This window comes from Aythya ferina, assembly GCF_964211825.1.
Source record: "Aythya ferina genome assembly, contig: HAP1_SCAFFOLD_222, whole genome shotgun sequence".
In the NCBI taxonomy this organism is placed as follows: Eukaryota; Metazoa; Chordata; class Aves; order Anseriformes; family Anatidae; genus Aythya; species Aythya ferina.
Window position 1 is genome coordinate 62,403 of NW_028181312.1, and position 23,102 is coordinate 85,504.

The window sequence follows — 23,102 nt, forward strand, 5'->3', positions numbered from 1 at the left end:
TGTTGTCCGGCCAGGATCAGTAAAAATCCCTGCTCGCCGGTAACTAGAGCCCTTCATAGACCAGCGGGGGGCAGGGGAAAGGCCTCCTGCCCGGCCGGGCTCCCCTCTGCTGCCCTGAGGGGGAGCAGGCCGTGTCGCGGGCCCTGTGGGTCAGGGTGCCCTTAGGGGACGGGGGGGGTGAAGGCCGCAGGGCCTGGAGGCAGGGCTGGGGGCTGGGGTGTTCCCTCCCCCTGTATCAGCCCCTTCTGGGCCCTGTGAGACGCGGAGCTACTGCCCGGGGTTAGGCCCAAGGTATCCTGTCAGGCCCGGGGCCGCCCTTCCCCTCGCCCTGCCCTTCCCTCCCGCTCCTGAGCCCTTCGTCAGGCCTTGCTGGGCCCTCTGTCCGGCTGTCTGTCTGTCCGTCCATCTGACCCTCTGGCCATCTGTCCCACCACCCTGCCCCGTCCCTGCCCTCTCCCTAAGGAAGCAAAGAGTCCCTGGGCTGCCTTCATGGGGGGGGGTGGGGGGGAGAGGGGAGGTTCTGCTGAGAAAAAAATGAAAGATTTCCCCCTTAACGGGCGCCTTGCAAGTTCTTTCGAGTTCCAACCTTCTGCCTTCCTTCCGTAGCAGTGCCTCTAAGGGGTGCGCTGTAAGGCAGCCCTCATCTGGCACGTTGCTCCTCCGTTCCCCCAAGGAACTGCCTTCAGGATCTGACTAACGCTGGATGCACCCGGTTGTCGCCTTAATTTCTCCTTTAGCTTGCTGAAAACAAGCCGGTTGGGTGACCTTTTGCGTTTCTCGCTTAAAATTTGGATCGAGGAGGTCTGTGTTTCCTTACGCTGATGTCCACGCTGAAGGTGCAGAAGGGTTCCGTGCTGTTGCTTGGGTCAGCCTTGTTGCCAGGTTTGGAATGTTTAGCCTACCGGTGCTTCGGTGCTGTTGGGCTGCACTCAGAGTGTGAGCTCTGGGCGTTATTTCTCAAATACTGCGTTATTTGAGCGTACAGACCCGAGATATTCTGCGGAGAGGTGATTTAAGGCACGTCAGAACCACCGCTGCGGCGTGTGCCAGCGTCGGACGCCCGTTCGAGTGATCGGGCGGAGCAGGTGAATTGAATTTGGTGCTGGGTGACGAGGTGGTGTTGGGGGAAGAGCTAGGCTAAGGAGAGCTTCCTCTTGCTCTGCCCCTTCCCATCTCAAATGGCCGCTTCCTGGGGAGATGGGTTCGTTGGGAGGTAAACTACAACGTTACAGTGAGGATGAGGAATCATCTTTAGTCCCGTAGGTATTTGCTGCCAGGCCGCAGCGTTGATTTCAGAAATTGTATTTAAAAAAGGGAAAAGAAAGGAAAGATGTATTCTTTAACATACTCTCTTTTCTCGGAGAGTAGATGGAGGAGCTTCAGCCGTGCCCTTCCTCCGGAAACGATTCCCAGTGTCTGCTCAGACACTGAGGAGGAAAATGGAGGAGAGCCACCCGATAGAAATAAAGGAAAGAAGGGGTCATGGATTAAGGGAAAAGCACTACTTAAAAAATTGGTGCTCTCTAAAAACGGGTTAAGGGTTTGGGACCTGCAGGTGCTGCCTACAGCTGTGTGCGTTGCAGTCGTGCCTGTTGCCACTGAGCAAAACGGGGAGAGCTGCGTTGTCGAACGCGGCGTGTTAAAGCACGTGCCACTGCCTGGAAGAAAAGCACGGACTTCCCTCGTGTGGGCCTTCTTCCCTAGCGATCTGTGGTTTACCTGATGGTTTCCCATAAGCTGAGAATGTTTAAAAGAAAAAAAAAAAAAAAATCAAAAACCAACACCAACGTTGAGAGTGGTGAAGCAGATCCTCACGTGGGGACTCAGAATCAGCAGTGACATCACCATGCGAAGCATTGTGTGCGCTTCGGGTTGGGGCTGCTGCGAGCCTCGCAGCGGGGAGGGAGAGCGGATCCGGGGTGCCTCTGTGTCAGCCCTCTGCCCTGGTGGCTTTGTGAGCACTGAGAGTTTGACTCCTGTGTTCCCAGCTTTCGCTTCCGCACCTGCGGTGTGGCAGAGCCAGCGAGCTGCTTGCTCAGCTGGAGGAGGAAGAGGAGTGACCTCAACATTGCCGAGGTAAAGCACAATTACTGAAAAGATTTGGCAAAGATGTGGGTTGTACCAGCGCGGCTGCTGCAGCTGCAGCAGATCCTGGAGCATTGGAGAAGATAGAGAGGGGTTTCTTCATGAAAAGAATGCTGTTAAAAGTGTTTTCATGCCAGAAATTAGGATAAACGCCTCTGTTGTTTGACATCCTCTATTGAGCTGGCACATTGGCATTACAGCGTACCTGGCACGCTGTTTGTATTAAAAAAAAAAAAGGTATTTTATTCAGGGCAGGCCAGAAACCTGCCTTGGCACTTGCACATCGCAGCAATGCTTACAGACCCTGCATCCTGGCTGCCAGGCCAGGATCTAAATCCGATGGTGCTGTTGGTAAACTGAAGCTCAGGAAGCGCTTCTGGGTTTTTTTGTCCTTCCATGTGAATTTTTACCCTGTGAAGATGGTGTATTAAGCTATTTTCGTAACAACAAATAGGTTTAAAAGCAGTTTCAGTTTAACATCTACACGCTTGGGTGTTATTAACAGAGCTTTGTATACTGAGCTGGTGCTTGGTAGGAGAAAAACCATCAATCTTACCTGGGAAACCTGGACCCCCTCAGCTACATACTGCTATGAGGAAACTCAGATGTAAGAACACACTTAAATAACACCTCAGCAGAGCTGTTGTGCTCCTGACCACCAAAGGCACCTTTTTCCAACACCGTCTTACTGGAAGTTGATGCAGCTGGTTCCATCCGTAACGTGTGACTGTACAGTGCTGTAAAAGAACTATTTTTTCACAGCTTTGGAGAAAGTGAAGCAGAGAAAACCACGCGTAACCACTGATACCTGGACCCCAAACTGCCACAGACTGACGGTGATGCCCACTGGATATCTCCTGATACCCTGCTTGCTGCCTTCTGACTGCTCCAGCAGAAGTCCCGTTTTAATTAGCCAGCAGGTCCCTCTGAGGGAGGGACTTTGCTAAAACTCCTGCCGTAGGAAGTATCCTATGGGAGCCAAGTTGCTAAACTGATGTGTGGTTTTCCCTTAACCCCCTCACCCCTGACTTTCCAGCTCCTGACAGCACTGCCAACGTGTGCAGTGTCACCGTGTGCCAACTAGGTGCCAGCTGCCATGGTTTATATATTGTAAAATTAGTGATTTGGGACTCGTGAGCACTGAGGAGAGGCTAGCAATTGCTTAAGAGCTTTCCTTGTGTCGCTCTGGGGCAGGGAGATGGGTGAAACATCTTAGGCTTGAAAGTGATTCCCTGCAGAGTGACGTGCTCAGATCTGCACAACAGATCTGTCGTTTTGGTCACCTTATTAGATCCCTGCTTGAGAGGTTGCTTGCAAGAATCGATTCCTCTTCACCTTGATGTGTCAAGCTAAAGACAAATCTGTGCCGAAGCACTGTTTGATCAGACGAGTGCCTCAGTTCAGGATTGTTCTTTGACAGCTACAGAAACAGCAGGACGATCAGCGCCTTCAGGAACAGATGAATTTGATCTTGAGGCTGTCGTAAAACAGGTCCCTGAAGTTTGAAGACTCTTCAAATAGTTTGGGCCAGCAAGGAGCAGCTGTACGTGGCGGCTGCGGTAACTCGGGGCTCCGAGTCTCAGAGAGCGTGTTGACAGGTGACCCCCAGCTGGCTGCTGGAGGAAGCTGAGGCAGCGTTCAGCTCTAACCTTTGCCTTCTTGGCTGGCATCTTTGCACTCCTGCTGTCAGTGGGTGTTGAGTGTCCTTCCCGGCAGCCTCAGAACGTGCCCTCAGATGTAGGCAGCGTTTAGCAGCTAGAATTCCCTCAAATAGAAAGAGTACAAATGATGCGTTTTCTGCTTTTGCTTTGGAACTCTTAGCTTGAGGTTTTCCTGCAGGCCATGAGGTTTCTTGCAGCAGCAGGGATGAGTTCTGTTAGCAAGAGGCTGTTCTGTGCTTCGACTGTGGGAAGATGAATGGTTACGTGTGCACCGTTAAATATAACTTGACACCTAGCACACTGCACTTGCAGCCTGTGGGGTGCTTTAACAAGCAGGTAAATCAGCAGAGGCTGTTTTGCAGCCGGGGTGATGCTGGGTGATTAAAAAGCAGGGGCAGAACAAGGAGTTTCTAGTGTTTGTTCTTGCTTGTCATCCGACTCTCCACTTCCACTGTTCTTTAAAAAAACAAACAAACAAACAAACAAAAAAAAAAAACAAGCAAGGGATAAGCATCTTAATATCTTTATTATAAATGGAAGGCACAAAAGAGGCCAGCAACAGAGACTGTCCAAGAGAAATGCTTTGTGCTTTATAAACAAACAAGGAAGTACTCTTAGGTGGGTGTGATAATCCTCCTCTAATGCGTTTTTGGGGTGCAAAAATAGATTTGTTCCTTTCTTGCTCTTCTCTGCAGGACAAAGGCAGAATAGGCACTGCAAAGTTAGGCCAGGGAGGTCAGTTTGTTCCGTACTGAGAAAGACAAGCCTGTAAAACAAACTAGACAGATTTTCTTTGTACTATTCATCTTCCTTCAGCAAAGGCAAAGCTTATGACACTTGTTGGTGTGTATTTCCAGACCCCCAGCTACTGGCACTGTAGCGCATCTCTAATTCTTTGGTACAAAAGGTTCAAAATCTCTTAATGCAAAAATTTTACCAGCACCCTGGAGCAAAAGAAAGAAATCTAAAACCCTTACCAACTTCTATTACAGACCTGCTGAGTGCACCAGAGTTACTCATTTTTATTCAGGCTTTCAGGGGCAACTTCAGTTGGTTTAGCGCTTGGATTGCTCTGTTAGCAGATGTCAGTTTAAAAAAAAAAAAAAGCTTTTGAGGTCCTTTTTAAAATGAGACTGCCTTTTTGGAATTTAATCCTTGGATTTGCTTTCTTCCCATTCCTTAGACCAGATCCATTCAGATTCTGAACAGCGTTCCCGGTGTGTTCAGGAAAATGGAAGGCAACAAGCAAAATGATGAGCTCCTTGGGCAGTCAAAAGAGCTAAATCTGGAGAGTGTTTTGAGTCAAACTTCCATGCTAAGGAGCACCAGTAATTGTTAGAAGTAGCTGCAGAGGAACCTGCATGGCACTGGGTGTGTTTCTGAAGGTGCTAAAGGTCCGAAGTGACGATTCCTATCCATACTAAAGAAGAGAAGGAAACCTTGCACTTAACTACTGTTTTTATTCCCTTTGTCCAGCAGTCAAAAGCAGTAACTAATATGAGAACCCAACTTTTCCTCTCTTTATTTTAGATTTGGGAAAATTCCCTGCCAAAAAAATATTTCCTGGAAAATTCACTAGTGTTTGTGTGAGTAAAAGCTTCCAACCTTTTATTATTAATTTGTAAGCACTATTTCATCCACTTTTGTCCAGAAGAGTCAGAAATAATTTGCACAGAAATGTGCAGCGTTTTAATGAAAGGATTCAGAATCACTCTGAATTGAACTTTATCTGGTCTGGTTGCAGGTTTTGTGACATTTAGTGTCTTTAAAAAAAAAAAAATCAAAATTTCTGACTTCATATCAGAAAAAAAGAAAAAAAAATGCTTGTGGCGAAATAAAATCTGTTGCAGCTCTGCTCATCGAAAACTCATTGGCTGTTAAATTGGACCTAAGTCGTCTTCTCTAACCTTTCATGATCCTGCAGCAATGGATGATGATGGATATATGGATTAGGGAACAGCACGTGATGGCAAACCTGTGGTATTTGCTACAGCGCAGAAAGAAAAACCAAATTGCTTCCAAAAAATCAAAGTAATTCAAAATCCTTGGTATCATGCAGCCGTGCCACTGGCAAAGTGAGCATTCCCCTGCCTCTCAAAGCTTGCTGTACCCTTGATCTGCTGTCTTGCTGCTGTTAATTGATTGACACTCTACGTGTCTGATCAGGGCTACGAGTTGTTCTCGATATGGAGATCATACAACATCTACTGTGCACGCTTGTGTGCATAGATATGTTTATCCTGTATGCATGTACATCCGTATGCATATTTGTGTGCTGGCCCCCAGATCCCTCATGTTACAAAGCATCGGCCTCGAAGGCATACTCATCAAAATCTTTTGTAGAGCCTCCATTTTTTTCTAGTTCCCTCAAAATGAGAGAATTTTTACGCGCTCTCTGTGTCGAAAAGGCAAAAATTCTGATTTTCACTGTCGCTCTAGCTAACTTTCTCTCGCTCCCTCCTCGTGTGTGTATAAACACAGATGTGTGTATGCGTATGCACATCTGTGGATTTAGATGCACTGGTATGTTTTTTGCTGTACAGGTAATAAAGACGGGGAAAGGTTTTTGTGTTTTCTTAATAGGTGAAGAAATCTTGAAGACCAGAGATTGGAACATGCTGAATTTTAAATTAAAAAAAAAAAAAAAAAAAAAAGTTAAATTGTCCGGCTGTGGAAGATGGAGCCTCATTTTAGCAGCCACTTTGAATCACGAGTTCATCTCTAAATGCACTGTTTTTTTTTTTGTTTTTGGTTTGTTTTGGTTTTTGTTTTTTATTTTTTTGAAGAGCTAACTAACCCTGGCTGCATCCAGTCTGAGAGAGCATTCAAATGGACTTGCTTCCTCTCTTAGTTATAAGCTGTTTAAAAGCGCATCCTATGTTTGAATTGTGGATGAGAGGTTCCCTTGGCAAAGTGAGGAGGAAAATTCTTCCTACCCCTTTATTATTAATTCACGGATTCAGTCTTGGTTCGGCCTACAGGAGCAGTTAACTGGAAGCCTTTGAAGATCGATAACTTTGCTGAGGTTGTCCAGGTAGGTGAAATCGAAGACCCACAGTGCCTGGAACGTGCTGTTTAATGCGTCCTAACTGTGTTCTAGAGAAGTTATTTGTAGCCATAGTTGATTATTGACTTGCATGTATCATCAGGTGTTTTTTTAAGGAGTGACTCCGTTTTCAGGCTTCCAGATGTGCTCCAGGTCATATTATTGAGGACGTGGAAGAGAACGCTTGCTGACAAAGCTCCTGGCAGCTTTACAGAACTTTAATATTTAGTTAGTTCATGTAACAGCTGATTTCAAGGCTTTGCTCTCTTCGAGAGACTGATAACTGGATTTGATTAACTGAAGAAAGCTGGAAAAATGTCCGTTCCTCATTATTTTTCACTTGTTACTTTCTTTCGGGTTACTTTTAAAAAGAAGATTTCACCGATCACAAGCCAGTAGAAGACTTTCAGCCCAAGCAAGGGTGAAGACAGCTCTCTCCAAGAGCAGAGGAAGTCCCTGTGGAGAGAACCCGAGCTTGTTAGCAGAACTCGTCGGCATGTCTAAACAAGGAGACGACTGCTACTTCTATTTCTATTCTACCTGTACCAAGGTATGGCTGGTTTTCCTTTGCCTTGCTTTTTTTTCCCCTTTTTTTTTCAGGAAGGAGTAGATTAGGAGGAGGAAGCACACTGGTCTTTGGTTAACTTGAGAACCAGATAGATTGTGAATTCAGTTGTAGCAACATGAGGCAGCAGCATGGCCATTTTTGAGGCTGTACTCTATTTTCCTTGTTGGTTTCCTTTTGGTTCCAGGGAGACAAATGTGCCTACCGCCACTGCGAAGCTGCTCTGGGCAATGAGACGGTCTGCAAGCTGTGGCAGGAGGGTCGTTGTTTCAGGAATGTCTGCCGATTCAGACACATGGAAATTGACGTGAGTGCCTAACAATATGTTCTCAAAATAAATCCACAAAAGCATTTTTCAGTGCCGTAGGTGTACTGATTGTGCTTTTGCAGGATAGATTTGTTTGCTTCAAAATCATACTGGTTTCTGTTACCAAGAGAGGGGGTGGGAGGAAGCAGAGGGAAATAAAATCAATGCCTTAGGTATGTCTTAGCAAGATATTTGTTTATTTTTTTTTATTAGATGCTGACAGTTTTCTCAAGAGATGCAGAATAGCTGTTAAATAGACTGCTAAAACCTGCTGGAGCAGGGGGGTAATAAACAGGCTGTTCTATCCTCATGGGAGCAGGCTTGATAATGAACTATCAGGTGTCTTCTGACCCACAGTCCTTCAGATAACGCTGTTGTAGCTGCCTGGGGTAGGAAGTGGGGAAAGTTAAAGGTGCAGCAGAACTAAGTGTCCAAGAAGTAGTTCTAGACAGGGTTAGCCTAGGCAATTTCAGATGTTCTTTTTCCCTCTGAATAATCCTAGTATAATCCTAGGTGTATTAGTTTAAGCCACCCTCAACTGATGTCTGAGAGTGCCTGTCTTCTCAAACTGAGTGATGACCAAACTAAATGTGCATAGTGGTTACAGCTTATGCAAACTTTGTGAATATGCCCAGAAATACTACACTTAACTGAGAAACTGACCTTTGGAATGATGTTTCAGCACTGTGTTGTGACAGCTGTCACGATCTGGAGCTGTGCATCTCTTTGCAAGCCTCAGGTGCATGTTATCACAAGCTTTTCTTTCTGTCTGTCTTCAGAAAAAGCGCAGTGAGATTCCTTGCTACTGGGAGAACCAGCCGGGAGGCTGTCAGAAAGCCAACTGTGCTTTTCATCATGCAAAGGGACGTTACATCGATGGACAGTTCTTACCACCAAGCAAGAGTGAGTTTAGGTCCTTTTTCTTTAAGCGCTGAAGAATTAATTTTGAGTAGTACTTAGTGGGTGCCAATCCTGTAGGGGGCGTCAGGTAACTGTTCATTTGTGAGGGCAGGAAAAGGTCTGCAGTCATAGGTGTACTGCACCGAGTGTACTGCTGGTGTTTGTTTTCTGCTTTCGTGCTCAGCTTCTCTTTGCTTAGTGTGATGTTTGCCTTGCAGTTTGCTTCCTGTTGTTTCCTCTTTTGCTGGGTGGTAGGGAGATGTGTTGTTGTTGGAAGGGAAGTCATTGTTCACGGCGTAAGCAGTGATGGGATGGGCAAAAGGAGATGCTGAACTCGTTGTCTGTGCGGGTTATCTGCCTTTGCTACCATCTCTTTGCATTGTGGTCAAAGTTTTAAACTGCCATATTACCGATGATCCTCCTCTTCCTCTAGCTACACTGCCAAGTCCGCCTGAGTGCGCGGACGATGATCTGAAAGTGGCTCAGATGTCACTGCAGCAAAACAAACTTTCTGTCCAGTCAAATCCCTCTCCACAGCTAAGGGGGTGACGAAAGTGGAAAACTCTGAAAATGTCCCAAGCCCTACACACCCTCCAGTTGTAATCAGTGCTGCAGATGATGATGAAGATGATGATGGTGAGCATGTTTTGGTTCTTGGAAGGAATTTGTGCTGTAAATGATTGTGTAAATCTTTGGTTCTTGAAGGAATCTGTGCTGTAAATGAATGTGTTAAATCTTCGGTTCTTGAAGGAATCTGTGCTGTAAATGAATGTATAAATCACAGATGACCTGAGGTCTGACTAGCAATAGGGCAGGCAGTCTGGCCAGGTCACTGGTGGCTTTGTCTGGCAGTCGGTGGACAGAACCTGAAACGTTGGAGGAAAGCTTAGAACCACTCCTGGCTTTAGCTGGTCTTTTGTGTAAAGTTCTGTATGAAACTAGGAAGGAAATTTCTTTTTTCTGTCTGAAGAGCAATGTGTTGTGTAGTAGTTAAAGCTGCAGAGAGAATCTAGAGTCCTAGATGTTTTGTCCTAGTGTATTCTACTTAGGAGTTCATCAGGTCAGTGTAGCTGTTTAAAAACAAACAAACAAAACAAAACAAAAAAAAAAAAACACAAAACAGCAACAAAGTTTTTTATATGAACCATGGGCTGAAGTGTCACTGCATGAGCTACGTAATCATGACCAATCTGGTCTATGCATAACTGAATCGATTTTTCCCCTTCAGACCAACTTTCTGAGGAAGGAGAAGAAACTAAAACTCCCATCCAGCATCCAGCTGCGGAAGGCAAAAATGGATTACGGGTGATTTCCACTCGGAAAGGCAGTTCTATTACTACTAAACTAGGTATGCCAGCACCTTAGTAGGATAAATCAGAAGAACTTGACAGTTAACTCAAAAGCAGTGTGGTGTAAAAACACAACAAAATGTAGGGGTGCTGAATGGAGTCGGTTATTTCCATGATCTCATTTCTGCCATTAATACCATCATGTGCCCATTGGGTCAGAAAGGTGAACTCCTTTTCTTTACTTTTGGAGAACAAAACAGGGCCACAGCATGGAGTTTAAATGGCTGCACGTGCAGCCTTGCAACCACTGTTGATAAGCCATATCTAACAATAGAGGGATCTAATATCGTGTAAATGGATTAAAATTAAAACTACATTTTGAACCCTGAAGGATGAAAGGAGGGGCAAAATGCCATTGGTTCTATGGCTCTTTCACTTGTGAGGAGTGTTGACAGGCTTTATTCGAAATACTTCAGAAAGTTCCTGAGCGCTAAGAAGCCTGAGGACCTGTGGTCCTCAGTGAGTGCCTCTAAGCCTGTCTCATGAACTGTTTCCTGTTTTCAGAGGGCAATCTGAATTTTGGAATAAAAACACTTGAGGAAATCAAATGGCAGAAGATGAAGGAAAAAAATAAGAGACACGGTGGTGAGTTAATATTCCCTACTTTCTTATCCTGTTCACGGCAGGTGATGGTGACTGGGAGCTGCTTGAGGGACAGACTTCCATTTTTAGCTGGGGGCATAAAGCAACCTGATTCTCAGCCAGCTGGTATTCTAAATGGGAGTTCAAAGGGCAACCAGAGGCAAATTAGTCACCTCTCTTCTTTACATGCTCTGCTTGCTGTATTTTTGACAGTAACAAGTCATTTAAAGTTTTTTGTTCTTTGTGATAGTTTTTTATGTTGGGTAAACTTCCTTATGTTTTGGTTGCTCTGAACAGAAGGTTCTTCAAGATCGTCTCTTCGTCCCGTTGATTCTATGATTTTTCCTGCTCCAGAAGAGGAAAATGTCCGGACAGTGGTGAGAACTGTGACAGTGTCTTCCAAGAAAGGTAATAATGAATGCTTTTGTTTTGATTTCATTACTCCTAAACTGGAGGGTTAAGCAATACTTAAAACAATTCACCCATGTTAGCCTTCTGGTGCTGCCTTCTGTTCAAAACGTGCTTTTATGCTTAAAGTCCCTGGTTGTACTGGAAAGATTTGGTGCTCAGGTTAAGTGCAGCGGCAGGAGAAAAAAAAAAAAGTGTCAGTATGCAAATAGGGGGGTAACTGAAAAACAGAAGAGTAACGAGAAGAAAGAGCTGTAGAAGCCAGTGCTATATAAGAAGCAATTTCTGAAGCATTAAAGAGGCGTACAGTGGCAGGTGTGGACGCAGTATGACAGGAGTTTGTATATAAATTGTTTAGAGCTGTGCAAATGCCTTTTAAAGGGAAAAAAGTGTGGAAGTACTTTTACTCGTAGACATTCACCTTAGAAAGGAATATTTCTCAGCATTTGCACCTAAGAATATTCTGCTTGCTTATGCAGCTTTGTTCTGCACAAAGTATAGGTGTCAAGCAGACTCAGATTCACTCTCTACTATCTCAGCTGGAATTTGAAGCAAGCACTGAGACTATTAATATTTTTTTTCTATGTTAATTGTAGTTAAAATATGAGTTTATGTGGTTTAGCTGTCAAAAGAGTGTCTGACTGGGGTTTTTTGGACATGGGCTAACAGGATACTATTTCTGTTGGCTACTGGTTTCTGTGAAATAGAAAAAAAAATTCCCTTTTGTTTTAGGGGAGGAACCTGTGGTTCGAGTAGATCTTGCTGATAGACAAGGAAAACGGAAAGCCTCTGCAGGTAAGAACTTTTTATGAGCTGTTATGTAGGTGCTGCCTTCTATATATGACTGCATTAAAGAGTATTTGTGATGTATGAAAGGAAAATACATTGCAGTGGAGATCTGTGTTGACTGCAGAAATGGCAAATAAATAAATAAATAAATCATTTAGCAGCTGAAAGGCAATTCTATGAAAATATGCTTGAAAAAGAGAAGCTTATTGTTGACTGTTCTCAAACCTTCCTGCAAAGAAAAGTTCTTACAATATTCCTTGTTTTCTCTGAAGATGATGTAAGCAGCCTTCCAGTGAAGCGCAGCCTTGCTGAAAGGCTGGGGAAGAAGGTAGAGGCTCCGGGAAATGCTGACAAAGCACCCAAGAGAGAGACAGGTACTAAACGGGCATCTGGATTGGATTCCTGGGTTTTGTATTTAGTCTTTCTGTTTGTCCTTTTCCAGTGATGTTTCTTTTTGCATGTTGGCTGAGGTCGTAATCACTGGGATTCAAAGTCACCTTTCCTGTCTTGTTTTGAAATGTGAACCTGAAGTTGACATTATGCAGCCTCCCTAATTCGTTCTTTTTCTGTTTTGCAGTTCGAGTTCCCAAGTCTCTGAAGGACAGGCTGGGATTACCTCCTAAGCAGACCAGTACTGAGAGAGGTAACAGCTAGATATTAAATATGCTTTCTCCTCCTTCCTTTCCACGAACTTGGACTGCTTTCATACATCCCTACAAACTAATTTAAACGAAAACAAAGAACTGACGCCTCTTGCTTGAGTGCTGAAGCTCTTCTGACAGCCACTATCAGAACTCTGGCTCTAGGTGTGTGTTTATTTTCTACTTGTGCCTTGTCAAGGTTTTTAGCTGCTTCTGTGAACCGTTACGTACAATTAGAATAGAACCACTGCCAGGAGCAGGAATTTGAAATGCAGTCTGAAAAAGTAATAAAGTAAAGCAGCATTTCTGTGTAGCAGTTCTCTCTGGATAGGGCTGGTCTTCAAAATACAAGTGGCTCAGAGGAAGAGGAGAATGTTGTCCTAAGGATATTGTTCTAAGATGCATTATTGGGAACGCTCAAGATGAGTTTTCCTTAGTGCTCTGACAAATTTTGGAGACTTAAAATATTGCTGGACTCTCTTTAAATGTTGGTGCTTCTCCTCATTTCTTGATGATGACAGGGAAGGCTGCCAAGCCGATGGGAGAGATCCATGTGAAAACACTGGAGGAAATCCGTCGTGAGAAAGCTCTTCAGAGACGCGAAACTCAAGCCAAAGCCGAGGCTGAAGGGCATGGTAAAACTGAAGATTCCAGCGCAGGGGCAAGAGCTGCTCGTGCAGGTCGCATCCAAACTTTCTCTGAAGCCTTGTCCGAAAAAAAGAATAATCGCTTGGTAGAAGAGAAGAAAAAAGCAGGAGAATGCCATAGCAAGAGCAAAATTCAGGGTGAGTCCAAGAAGCAGCTCGCTCTGTCCGGGCCCAGCAAAGGGCAGGCGAAGGAGCCGGCAGGAAAAGTCAAGCCGGAAGGAGAAGTGCGTGTTAAAACCTTGGAAGAAATAAAGCGTGAGAAAGCTCTGCGGATGCAGCAGAGTGAAGGAGATGTGCCAGCTCCCTCAGCACAACCCGGACCTGCCCCAGCAGAGCAGAAATCTGTATGGAGCACAAAACTAACAGGTAATAAGATGCTTTAATGCCTGCCCCAGTGAGGTGCTTCCCATATTGAGCAAGTTCAGTTTGCTCAGGATCTGCTTCATGGATAAATGCTGAATGGCTTGCACATTGTAGCCTTTCTCTCTCTCTCTCTCATGGGACACAAGGAAATAAATGCACAAAGGAAACAAGTACCCAGCTTTCTTTATTTCTGCCGTTGACAAAACTTTTTTTTGTCTTTTTTTAAAGCACCTGAAAAAGAAGAAAAGAAGACAGTGGAATTGAACCGGCCTTTTCCTAAACTTTCCTCTGGACCTGATGTACAGGTGAGTCCTCTGTGAAGACACACATCCATTCGTACAATTTCTGATAATTCTGACAAGTTTTGTTACTCACCGTGTGCCACCCTCTTGAGTGTGTTCTTACCCTTCAGCACCTGGTAGGAGCTGCAGTGCAGTCTAAATCCTATCGCCAGCAGCATTTCCAGACAGCTCTGTAATCCTCAAACTTGGAATCAGTCTGTCTATACCACAGCAACAAAGAAACCCTGTTAGCACCAGCTGAAATCTACACAGTTAACGTGGAGGGAATTGTTTTTGTTCTTACTGACTTGATCTGTCAGACATGAAGGATTTAATACAGAAGGCCAGAGTTCTGTGTTCAAGGAAATCAATCTGTCAGTGGATACTGTATAGGGGAACTTGTATGACTTTCTGCTGCTTAAAAAGAATGTGATAAATAGATGTACAGCAGAACACCCTAGCTGTTTAAAGAAGCTTGCCATAGTGGATATTGCAGATATGTGAGACTGCGTCCGTAGTAAAGCATGGCTCTTGTTACAGGCAGAATTTTATGGAGAAAAAAAAACACAACAGTAACCTGAACAATATTAATATGCTGTTCCACATCAAGACCATTTTGGAGGGATTGCTGATCAGATTTTCTTAACGAAATCTCCACGGATTTTTTTTTTTTTTTTTGTCCTATTCATGCACTCCTTTTCTTTCCTTCTAGCCCACTCAGCAGAGTGGAACTCGTAAATGTCCAGAGAAGAGCTTTGAAGAGAGACGGTGGGAGAAGTGGCAACAGAGAAAACAACAAGAGAAGCTTCGGCAGGAGGAAGCTGCTGTCAAATCTACTGCTGGCTTCTTTAATACTGAACCAGCAGGGAAAGTGGCAGCTCAATTTCAGGGCCAGGAAGCTAAAAGTAAGTGTTGAAGGTTAAGAGTTACTTAGGTTGTCTTCTGAAATACAGACAGAAGATGACAATTCTCATGCTGTAACTCTGGCTGGGTGCATTTTGCCACGCAGTGCTACGAAGCGAAGGGTGTACTTTCTTTTTCTTAGTTTGTTTCTTTTCCTGCCAGCCAGATGTTAGGTAAGGAACGGGAGACTAGAAAATGACACTACAAATGTGGACTTTGTAGAACAACTTAACTGTGGGACATCACTGCAAGGGAGAGGAAGCTGGTACAACAGTTGCATACACTCTTGTCCTACTATAACTGCTGCTTTTTCCTTTCCTAGCGGGAGCAGGACTTTAAATATAAAAGCCGTCTATATTTGTGAACCTAGCTTGCACTTAGGATTGCTATGTGTCTGAAGTGTCCCTTGTCCTGGATTATTATTTACTGTAGCTCTTCGGTTTCTTTGTTCCTTTGTATGGATTGTTGGTAGACGGAGTTTCCTATGTGGAAAAGATTCCTGAGAATCCAGGCAATGGCGGTGTAATTGTGCTGGCCAAATGCATTTAAGTGTGTAGAAGGACTGTGGAAATGATTAAGAGAACCTGGATTTTTCCTGAGGCAGAGCAAGACTGTATCAGTTCTCTCTTGCTTTTACTCTAGCCAACTTTATGACACCTGCGAAGCTTTCGCGTGGGAAAGTCACTTTCCCCAAGAAGAAGGCACTGAAACGTAAGGCACCTGGGAGTTATCCCTCTGCCATAGCAGCTGTGGAACTACAGACTGCCTTTGATGCTGACATGATGGGACCTCCAGCCAGAAAAGCAGCCATGGTAAGGCCAGGGGCTAATGCAGAGATGGATCCCTTGTTAAATTTCTACCCTCCTCTATTTGAAAAGGTGGAAAACTCAAACGTTCTGCAGGCCTTCTGTTTCCTTTGAAATCCAGTAGCTGTCTCCAGGATGCTTGTAGAACCCTTCTGTATTTATGAGATGAATGGCACTCTTTAACCGGTACTCTGATGCTGTGATTTCTCTGGTGTGGGGGATTTTGTCCCTTAATGCCATGTTCTTAAAAGACACCAGATCATGAATAACCTCCAGGTGAATGTGAACTTTCTTCAGGAGCACCTTGGTTTTGTATTTTGGCCACGGCTCCGCAATGCCAGAGGAGAAGCAGTGTGGAGGAAAAAGCTATTAAGGAATCTTTTACCCATGTGTCATAAATACTGTTTTGCTGCTTTCTAGGGTGTTTCAGACGTGCCGGAGCACGTCCCAGCCATCAGACTTGAAGAAAATCCCCCAAACAGGTGACAACCCCAACTTGCTCTTTTTCTTAATCAGTGTATATCCCCAGGGAAACATAAGTTCTGTCACATGTGGGAAAAAATGAGGGTTCTGAGATAATTAAAGCCCAAATCCATCAAAGGAATAAGTCACCTGAAACCACTTTCTAGCAGCTAGCAGGATTGCTTAATTAGGCTTTCTTGAAATGCTGCAAGTCAGCACAGCTTTCCGGTGACTTCTTGGGTTGTCTGAATACCTGAACGAGGATGAGGTGAAGTTCTACTTCCTCGTGAGGTGATAGATGATGAGTAGTGTCCTCTGCCTTTTGGTCCTCAAGAATGCCACCTCAACTCCAGGTGCCCTGGCTTCACAGATAAACCCCCAGACTGAAAAATGTACCTGGTAACGCATCGGGCTCTAAATGTAGCCCTGGGTTGATTGATAACAATCCCTGTGTAAGATTGAAGCGTAGGAGGGCTTGCCTACAGTTTTAAGAGCCGGTTTGCAGGAAAGGGATTTCCCGTTAAGAAATGGCATATCCTGATTGTTCTTTCTTGCTCTCCCAAGACCTGAAGTGCATCTTGGAAGCCCGGAAAGATTTGAGGAGCAGATGGAGATGGATCTCGAGACCTCGACCTCAGCTTCTTCCCAGCTAGAAGAGGCACGGACACGCCGTCTGAGTTCCACAGGGAACGCGCCCTTATCTGCGGATGAAGATTTTGAGAAGCTACTTTGGGAAATCTCAGGAGGCAGACTGGAAGCCGAAATCGACTTAGACCCAGGGAAGGACGAGGATGACCTCCTCCTTGAACTCTCCGAGATGATTGACAGTTGAACTGCGTAGTCCTATGGTAGAATTAAAAAAAAAAAAAAAAATTAAAACTGTTCTTCTTGTTAGATACCCTGAGGTGATCCTTTTTCTAACTGAGGCTTTGCAATGAGACTTAAAGCACGGTCCAAAGTGGTAGAAATTGGCAGGATCTGCACTCAGTTGTCCTAAATTTCCCTGCTGGTCAGAGTTAAGGTCTTGTGCATCCGTTCTCTTACCTTCGATATTGAGAGGACAAAGCACTTCTTTTGGCACAGAAAGATCTCCATTGGCACGCCATGGTGGCTACAAATCGATCTTCTGATGGAGCGATGCTCTGAAGGCTGAAACGTAAAGCTTCTTCCTTCCTCCGCCCTTGGCACAACTCAATGTTGGGCACATTGTGAAGCTTCGGTGTTCTGATTTCTCGGACAGTTGATAGCCAAATCCTGGAGTTACTATGTCAACTCTTGACTTTTACTCGTGTATGCCATTGTTTTGACTGTACCCGTGTCAGATGATGAAGCTGTAGGGGTGGGAGGGAGCAGAATCGTTATTGCAGTGTGTTGTGGACCAAACTTGCTGCCAGGAGTGGGGGTGGGGGTCAGCCCACCCAGCCTTCCTTTCAATTATCAGGGAGGATCAAATGGTGAAAAGCAGCAGCTCTGCCATGCGGCTCCGCTACCCCCACTCCCTTCTCTTGTGCTGTACCAAAGTTCCCCCAGGCTTTGGTTGGTGCTTTTTGCTGGTGTGAGGACTCCGGGGCGAGCAGTCGGGACTCTGCCGCAGTTACGGGGTCGATGAAAGGTTGTTTAAGTGCCTCTTGGTTTTAAAACTTGCTCCCCTGAGCTGCTGGCTCTGCTGCCTGCTACAGCAAATGTTCGGGTGCCATCAGCATCGCGCTTGGGCGTGGGCACTGACTCTGTGGAGGACAAAGCTGAGATTTGGGTGTATTGTGTACCCTGCCACCAGCCATCGTTTTTTTTTCCCCTAGCAGATCAATTTTGAATTATTTTCCGAACTTTTCGCGGCACGGTAGGCTCTTCCCGCTATGATTTGTGAAGCTGTGGGGGCCCTCAGGCATTTGCTGCTGGCAGAGGAAAAGCGCTTGTCGAATTTGTTGTAAATACTTAATGTTTGGACAAAACCACGCGTCTCTGTCTGTGTGTGTGTGTGTGTGTGTGTGTGTGTGTGTGCTGTGACGCCCCGGCCCCACCAGGGAAAACCTCCGCGGACGAAACTGCTGCTGGAGCTCACGCAGGCCTTCATCGTGCCAAAGGACTTCACGGGGACTTCTGCCAGCTCAGTAATGGGGGAGAAAAAGCAAAATCAGGAGGAGGAGAGCTCAGAGACTGCACCCACCTGCCCTCGCTTTCCCTTCACCCCAAACCCTGTTCTACCATCAGCCTTCGCCTCTTCTGCCTGCGGTGCTGGGAGCAGGAGCGGCGAGGTGGCGGCAGCCACGGCGTACCGCGAGCAGGACCAGAAGGTGCAGAAGGTGATTGTGCAGCCCATCGTATCCTTCCTGCGGCTGGGGGGTGCCGGGGAGGTGGGTGGGGGGCGGCTCGGACCTCAGGGGGCTCGGCCCGGGCCTTGAGGCCTTGTCGCGGGGCCCTGAGGCCTCGCTGTGGGGTTTGGGGCCTTGTCCCGAGCCCGGAACTGTCGTCCCCGTGCTGAGCCCTTAACGCAGCGCCCCAGAACCTCATCTTCCGCTACCTGCAGAACGTGAGTACCGCGGGGAGGGGGCAGGGATGGGGATTTGGGGGGTGTGGGGGGAGTGGGGAGGGTCTGGGGATTCCCCTCAGTGAGTTTTCAGCTCCTGGCCGTGTCCCGGGACGGGTTTGTGGGGGATGGAGAGCTGTGCAGCGTGCTGGTGGGCACAAGGAGCCCGGCGTTTCCCCCTCGTGTAGCCGGGCGTGCAGGGGTGTTCCCTTGTGACTGGAAACGTGTTCTTTACCAAACGTGTAGTATTCACCCGATGGTATAACGCTCAAATGTCAGATTGCTCATTGAAACTGCCCCTGAGAGTTGCTCCTCGGAGCGTTTGGGAGCTGTCGTGGCTGTGGCTAGCAGGTATTTCTGAACACATGAGAGAACAAAAGTGCTCAGTGTTTGTGGCCCGACTTACTCTCCTCCTTCGTTCTGCAGAGGTCGAGGATCCAGGTGTGGCTCTATGAGCAGGTGAACATGCGGATAGAAGGCTGCATCATCGTGAGTATCCGCACGTCCCCATGTTTCATCTTTCATTTTGCCTCATTCACAATCGTGTTTTTTGGTCAAGAAAAGTTATCACAAGGAAAAAAAGATTTGTACTTCTCTGCCCTTCCCCTCGCCCTGCCCTTCCCTCCTGCTCCTGAGCCCTTCCTCAGGCCTTGCTGGGCCCTCTGTCCGGCTGTCTGTCCGTCCATCCGACCCTCTGGCCATCTGTCCCACCACCCTGCCCCGTCCCTGCCCTCTCCCTAAGGAAGGAAAGAGTCCCCGGGCTGCCTTCTTGGGGGGAGGGGGGGAAGTGGGGAGGTTCTGCTGAGAAAAAAATGAAAGATTTCCCCCTTAACGGGCACCTTGGGAGTTCTTTCGAGTTCCAACCTTCTGCCTTCCTTCCGTAGCAGTGCCTCTAAGGGGTGCGCTGTAAGGCAGCCTTCATCTGGCGCGTTGCTCCTCCGTTCCCCCAAGGAACTGCCTTCAGGATCTGACTAACTCTGGATGCACCCGGTTGTCGCCTTAATTTCTCCTTTAGCTTGCCGAAAACAAGCCGGTTGGGTGACCTTTTGCGTTTCTCGCTTAAAATTTGGATCGAGGAGGTCTGTGTTTCCTTACGCTGATGTCCACGCTGAAGGTGCAGAAGGGTTCCGTGCTGTTGCTTGGGTCAGCCTTGTTGCCAGGTTCAGAATGTTTAGCCTACCGGTGCTTCGGTGCTGTTGGGCTGCACTCAGAGTGTGAGCTCTGGGCGTTATTTCTCAAATACTGCGTTATTTGAGCGTACAGACCCGAGATATTCTGCGGAGAGGTGATTTAAGGCACGTCAGAACCACCGCTGCGGCGTGTGCCAGCGTCGGACGCCCGTTCGAGTGATCGGGCGGAGCAGGTGAATTGAATTTGGTGCTGGGTGACGAGGTGGTGTTGGGGGAAGAGCTAGGCTAAGGAGAGCTTCCTCTTGCTCTGCCCCTTCCCATCTCAAATGGCCGCTTCCTGGGGAGATGGGTTCGTTGGGAGGTAAACTACAACGTTACAGTGAGGATGAGGAATCATCTTTAGTCCCGTAGGTATTTGCTGCCAGGCCGCAGCGTTGATTTCAGAAATTGTATTTAAAAAAGGGAAAAGAAAAGAAAGATGTATTCTTTAACATACTCTCTTTTCTCGGAGAGTAGATGGAGGAGCTTCAGCAGTGCCCTTCCTCCGGAAACGATTCCCAGTGTCTGCTCAGACACTGAGGAGGAAAATGGAGGAGAGCCACCCGATAGAAATAAAGGAAAGAAGGGGTCATGGATTAAGGGAAAAGCACTACTTAAAAAATTGGTGCTCTCTAAAAACGGGTTAAGGGTTTGGGACCTGCAGGTGCTGCCTACAGCTGTGTGCGTTGCAGTCGTGCCTGTTGCCACTGAGCAAAACGGGGAGAGCTGCGTTGTCGAACGCGGCGTGTTAAAGCACGTGCCACTGCCTGGAAGAAAAGCACGGACTTCCCTCGTGTGGGCCTTCTTCCCTAGCGATCTGTGGTTTACCTGATGGTTTCCCATAAGCTGAGAATGTTTAAAAGAAAAACAAACAAACAAACAAACAAACAAAAAAAAACACCAACGTTGAGAGTGGTGAGGCAGATCCTCACCTGGGGACTCAGAATCAGCGGTGACATCACCATGCGAAGCATTGTGTGCGCTTCGGGTTGGGGCTGCTGCGAGCCTCGCAGCGGGGAGGGAGAGCGGATCCGGGGTGCCTCTGTGTCAGCCCTCTGCCCTGGTGGCTTCGTGAGCACTGAGAGTTTGACTCCTGTGTTCCCAGCTTTCGCTTCCGCACCTGCGGTGTGGCAGAGCCAGCGAGCTGCTTGCTCAGCTGGAGGAGGAAGAGGAGTGACCTCAACATTGCCGAGGTAAAGCACAATTATTGAAAAGATTTGGCAAAGATGTGGGTTGTACCAGCGCGGCTGCTGCAGCTGCAGCAGATCCTGGAGCATTGGAGAAGATAGAGAGGGGTTTCTTCGTGAAAAGAATGCTGTTAAAAGTGTTTTCATGCCAGAAATTAGGATAAACGCCTCTGTTGTTTGACATCCTCTATTGAGCTGGCACATTGGCATTACAGCGTACCTGGCACGCTGTTTGTATTAAAAAAAAAAGGTATTTTATTCAGGGCAGGCCAGAAACCTGCCTTGGCACTTGCACATCGCAGCAATGCTTACAGACCCTGCATCCTGGCTGCCAGGCCAGGATCTAAATCCGATGGTGCTGTTGGTAAACTGAAGCTCAGGAAGCGCTTCTGGGTTTTTCTGTCCTTCCATGTGAATTTTTACCCTGTGAAGATGGTGTATGAAGCTATTTTCGTAACAACAAATAGGTTTAAAAGCAGTTTCAGTTTAACATCTACACGCTTGGGTGTTATTAACAGAGCTTTGTATACTGAGCTGGTGCTTGGTAGGAGAAAAACCATCAATCTTACCTGGGAAACCCGGACCCCCTCAGCTCCATACTGCTATGAGGAAACTCAGATGTAAGAACACACTTAAATAACACCTCACCAGAGCTGTTGTGCTCCTGACCACCAAAGGCACCTTTTTCCAACACCGTCGTACTGGAAGTTGATGCAGCTGGTTCCATCCGTAAAGTGTGACTGTACAGTGCTGTAAAAGAAATATTTTTTCACAGCTTTGGAGAAAGTGAAGCAGAGAAAACCACGCGTAACCACTGATACCTGGACCCCAAACTGCCACAGACTGACGGTGATGCCCACTGGATATCTCCTGATACCCTGCTGCCTTCTGACTGCTCCAGCAGAAGTCCCGTTTTAATTAGCCAGCAGGTCCCTCTGAGGGAGGGACTTTGCTAAAACTCCTGCCGTAGGAAGTATCCTACGGGAGCCAAGTTGCTAAACTGATGTGTGGTTTTCCCTTAACCCCCTCACCCCTGACTTTCCAGCTCCTGACGACACTGCCAACGTGTGCAGTGTCACCGTGTGCCAACTAGGTGCCAGCTGCCATGGTTTATATATTGTAAAATTAGTGATTTGGGACTCGTGAGCACTGAGGAGAGGCTAGCAATTGCTTAAGAGCTTTCCTTGTGTCGCTCTGGGGCAGGGAGATGGGTGAAACATCTTAGGCTTGAAAGTGATTCCCTGCAGAGTGACGTGCTCAGATCTGCACAACAGATCTGTCGTTTTGGTCACCTTATTAGATCCCTGCTTGAGAGGTTGCTTGCAAGAATCGATTCCTCTTCACCTTGATGTGTCAAGCTAAAGACAAATCTGTGCCGAAGCACTGTTTGATCAGACGAGTGCCTCGGTTCAGGATTGTCCTTTGACAGCTACAGAAACAGCAGGACGATCAGCGCCTTCAGGAACAGATGAATTTGATCTTGAGGCTGTCGTAAAACAGGTCCCTGAAGTTTGAAGACTCTTCAAATAGTTTGGGCCAGCAAGGAGCAGCTGTACGTGGCGGCTGCGGTAACTCGGGGCTCCGAGTCTCAGAGAGCGTGGTGAAAGCTGGCTGCTGGAGGAAGCTGAGGCAGCGTTCAGCTCTAACCTTTGCCTTCTTGGCTGGCATCTTTGCACTCCTGCTGTCAGTGGGTGTTGAGTGTCCTTCCCGGCAGCCTCAGAACGTGCCCTCAGATGTAGGCAGCGTTTAGCAGCTAGAATTCCCTCAAATAGAAAGAGTACAAATGATGCGTTTTCTGCTTTTGCTTTGGAACTCTTAGCTTGAGGTTTTCCTGCAGGCCTTGAGGTTTCTTGCAGCAGCAGGGATGAGTTCTGTTAGCAAGAGGCTGTTCTGTGCTTCGACTGTGGGAAGATGAATGGTTACGTGTGCACCGTTAAATATAACTTGACACCTAGCACACCGCACTTGCAGCCTGTGGGGTGCTTTAACAAGCAGGTAAATCAGCAGAGGCTGTTTTGCAGCCGGGGTGATGCTGGGTGATTAAAAAGCAGGGGCAGAACAAGGAGTTTCTAGTGTTTGTTCTTGCTTGTCATCCGACTCTCCACTTCCACTGTTCTTTAAACAAACAAACAAACAAACAAACAAACAAACAAAACAAGCAAGGGGTAAGCATCTTAATATCTTTATTATAAATGGAAGGCACAAAAGAGGCCAGCAACAGAGACTGTCCAAGAGAAATGCTTCGTGCTTTATAAACAAACAAGGAAGTACCCTTAGGTGGGTGTGATAATCCTCCTCTAATGCGTTTTTGGGGTGCAAAAATAGATTTGTTCCTTTCTTGCTCTTCTCTGCAGGACAAAGGCAGAATGGGCAACTGCAAAGTTAGACCAGGGAGGTCAGTTTGTTCCGTACTGAGAAAGACAA

At 46.7% G+C, this 23,102-nt stretch overlaps 1 long non-coding RNA gene and 1 pseudogene across 2 annotated transcripts; both read left to right on the plus strand.

Annotated features, from left to right (window-relative positions):
• The first annotated feature begins 830 nt into the window (after positions 1 to 830).
• Positions 831 to 15,076, plus strand: LOC311428969 (zinc finger CCCH domain-containing protein 11A-like; annotated as a pseudogene). The gene is made up of 14 exons: positions 831 to 1,085; positions 1,989 to 2,076; positions 7,168 to 7,342; positions 7,545 to 7,664; positions 8,444 to 8,567; positions 8,998 to 9,200; positions 9,793 to 9,912; positions 10,418 to 10,498; positions 10,793 to 10,903; positions 11,636 to 11,698; positions 11,965 to 12,066; positions 12,270 to 12,335; positions 12,855 to 13,346; positions 15,000 to 15,076. The product of its transcript is annotated as a zinc finger CCCH domain-containing protein 11A-like (transcript).
• Positions 15,077 to 15,201: 125 nt separating this feature from the next.
• On the plus strand, positions 15,202 to 16,419 carry LOC311428968. Its single transcript, XR_014687975.1, has 3 exons — positions 15,202 to 15,339; positions 15,754 to 15,815; positions 16,360 to 16,419. It is a non-coding gene; the product is annotated as an uncharacterized lncRNA (long non-coding RNA).
• The last annotated feature ends 6,683 nt before the right edge of the window (positions 16,420 to 23,102 follow it).